Here is a 3,399-nt window from a genome sequence, read left to right as displayed (position 1 = left end):
GGATTTATTTGTAACAATATTTTGATCTTGGATTTATATATATATCTTGTGGTTTCTACTTGATGTGTATAGATTAATGCTTTCAATTAATTATCTACTTCTAACCATATGTCTATGTATTCTAGAATGGATGATTCATGTGCTTTTCTCTAGATTTAAATTTATACATGTCTATGTGTATGGATGAAGTTAATCTAGAGATGGTCAAAACATAGAGCTTAATGGAAAACTCTTGTAATATATTTGACGGTTCACACTTGTTTTATTGATGGATTGTACCACAACTTTAGCTTACTTAGTTAAATTTCATGTCTTTAGTGTAGATGTAGTGTAGTTGCTTTAAATTCATAGATAGGTGGACAATCTACTCTTATTCCTTGGTGTTCTATACTTATGAATGCATTTGGTGTATGTTTCTAGATAGTTGTGTGTGCATAAATTGTGGTTTCATTGAATGGATCTTGGTCTCATTTGATAGATTGTGCTTTCCATTTGATTTGGCTTGACAATCTATGCTTATTTACCATCCATGCCTAGTTTCAATTAATGTCACACACGCACACACACACAAGTTACAAGTCAATTTCTCCATTAATATACAATTGCTAGTGTTTAGTGAAGTCAAGCTTAGTGGTAACTCTAGTACCCCAAGTCCTTCCCTCTATATCTTTCTCTACTTTATTAATCATTGAATTTTGTTTACTTCAATTTCATTTGCATAATAGCTTAATCAATCAATCTAACCAATCTTTGATCACTCGACCTACTAACCCTAGATATTGTTTCTATTGCAACGGTACCCACAAATCCCTTGGGACGATCCCTACTCACCCTAGCTATATTTTTAGTTAGAGGTAGTAGTGGTTTTTACAAATTTGAAACTTGGCCACATTGCACACTCACACTCTTAGTTCATATCTTTGCAAACTTTGGTGCATCGGTACGACACACACCAAGTTTTTGGCGCCGTTGCCGGGGATCTAATTAGCAACGCCGTGTTTTGGAAACAAATAGGAATTAATACTTTTTTGATTGTGTCTTTTCTTTATTTTTTCTTAGTTACTTATTGTGTTTGTTCTTGATTGACTAGGTGCATTGAGTGAAGGAAGTTGAGCAAAGGAGAATTCAAAGCAAGGAGTATGCTAAGCACAAAAAGGACTAAAAATCTAAAAAAATTGGAAAGCAAAGCAAGGTTAGAAATTTGAAAGTTAAATTGAAGTTACTTAAGGACCCTTTGTGAGATCTTTCTAATTCAAGCTCTAGTTAAATCGTCGGCCCGCGTGGAGGCTTGTTTTTCATTTCTTAGATAAATCGTGAGCCCACGTGGAAACAATTTACTTTTCCTTGCATGTTGTTCAAGCATGGGAGTATGAGATCATTGTATGTGGAGATTTGTTGATTGATTTGTTGTGGGGGCGAAGTGTTTGTTACTTGCTTATTTCTTGTTATTTGTCTTTGCTAGTGCATACATGGTCGTAGGTCATTAAATCCTACTCTTGTCCCTCTTAATTTTCATCTTGAATCGATTGTTCGTAATCCTAGGGGAAGAGGTAGTTCTCATCACTCCATTTCATCAATGGAGGAGCAAAATAATGACTATATAGAGGACCTTGGTTACATAGACCAACAAGGCATCCTCCACCCTAATGTACATCATGAAAACATCCAAGTACCATTAGGCATGCCTAGACCATTTATTCCACCACAACAACAAGGCCAAATTCCATTAGGAATGCCTCAACCAATCTTTGTTCCACAACCTCCTATGGTTCAAGCTAACCACGGTGTTCGAGTAGCACTACCGGTTGTAAATCCCCCTCTTGCTTTAAGAGACCATTATGTGCCTAATGAATATAATGCATCCACTTGCATTCAATTTCCCCCATTTAGAGCACATCACAATGAAATCAAACCACAAACCATTCAAATGCTTCTTAACTATCATGGACTTCCAAGTGAAGAACCCTATAAGCATTTGGATGAGTTTCTTGAAGTGTGTTCCACCGTGAAATACACGAACATGCCAAAAGAAGTGTTAAGACTCAAAATTTTTCCTTTTACCCTCAAAGACAAAGCAAAATATTGGTTTAACAATCTTAGGCCTTTTTTGATAACTTCTTGGGCAGAAATGCAACAAGAGTTCTTGAAGAAGTAATACCCGGTATTAAAGACCAATGCCATGAGAACTTCAATTCATGAATTTTCTCAAGGGGATGGGGAAATGTTTCATGAGGCATAGGAAAGATTCAATGACTTGCTTAGGAAGTGCCCACATCATGACATACCTAAGTGGCAATTAGTTCAATATTTCTTTGAAAGTTTACCGGATAATCACAAGGGTATGGTTGATGCATCTATGGGTGGTTCTTATCTTGATAAGTATGAAAATGATGTGTGGTAATTGTATGAAAGTATGAGTGAGAATTCAATGCATAGGTCGTTATCTTCTAAAAATGGTAGAAATCAAGGTGGAATGAAGAATGTTGGCTTGTACCAAGTTGACAACTCCAATGATATAGCCGCCAAGATGAAATCCTTATCTCTAAGGTTTGATCAATTTTTGATCAACCAAACTTCGGTGAATCAAATGTCTTCCTCCCCTGATCATGTTCATCATCGTGCATCTAATGAATCATGTATGACTTGTTCTAGTGTGTTACATTGTACTTCCAATTGTCCCCATGGACATGTGCAAAATTACAACCATGAGCAAACAAATGCCATTTTTGCTAACCAAGGGAATAATCCCTTTGGCAATCATTATAATCCAAGTTGGAGGAACCATCTGAACTTTTCTTGGAAAAGCCAAAGGGAAGGCTCAAACCCTCCCCAAGGTGGTTTTCAAGGGAAGTATGTTCCGCCTCCAATGCAGAGCCAAGGTTCCCAAGGTTTTAGATCATCATCATTTCAATCACATGGCAATCAATTCTCTAATTCCCATTTCCCTAATCAACAATCGTATTCTCAAGGAAATTCTAGGAGTCCCGCTTTTGAAGAAAAAGTTTTGACCACTTTAGGCACTCTAAAGGCGAACACTCAATTGCTTCATTCTCACTTTCAATCCATTGCTAAGCTAGAAACCCAAGTAGGGCAAATAGCTAGTACTTTAAATGCTAGAGAGAAAGGGAAAATGCCTTTGAATGCCCCACCAAAGCAATAATGTGTTGTGAAGACTTATTCCTCATCAGAAGGTCCCACAATTGAGCATGTCAATGCGGTGACAACCTTGAGAAGTGGGAAGATTGTGGACAACAAAGTAGGTGTGTCCAATGAAAAGAGTGAACCGGTGCAACCAAAAGTTGACACCCGTCCTGTTTCACATTTTATTCCTCCTTCATTGCATGTGCATGATCATCATGTTGAGAAAGCATTGAGAAATGATTTGAAAGATGAATGAAA

At 37.1% G+C, this 3,399-nt stretch overlaps 1 pseudogene; it reads right to left on the bottom strand.

Annotated features, from left to right (window-relative positions):
* Positions 1 to 2,184: 2,184 nt before the first annotated feature.
* On the bottom strand, positions 2,185 to 2,283 carry LOC132310745 (small nucleolar RNA R71; annotated as a pseudogene).
* Positions 2,284 to 3,399: the final 1,116 nt, after the last annotated feature.

Source organism: Cornus florida, unplaced genomic scaffold, assembly GCF_030987335.1.
Source record: "Cornus florida cultivar Cherokee Brave unplaced genomic scaffold, ASM3098733v1 CherokeeBrave_3.0.0_Hap2_Chr05, whole genome shotgun sequence".
NCBI lineage: Eukaryota > Viridiplantae > Streptophyta > Magnoliopsida > Cornales > Cornaceae > Cornus > Cornus florida.
Note: the sequence above shows the minus strand (reverse complement) of the source record. Positions and strands in the feature narration are given on the sequence as shown.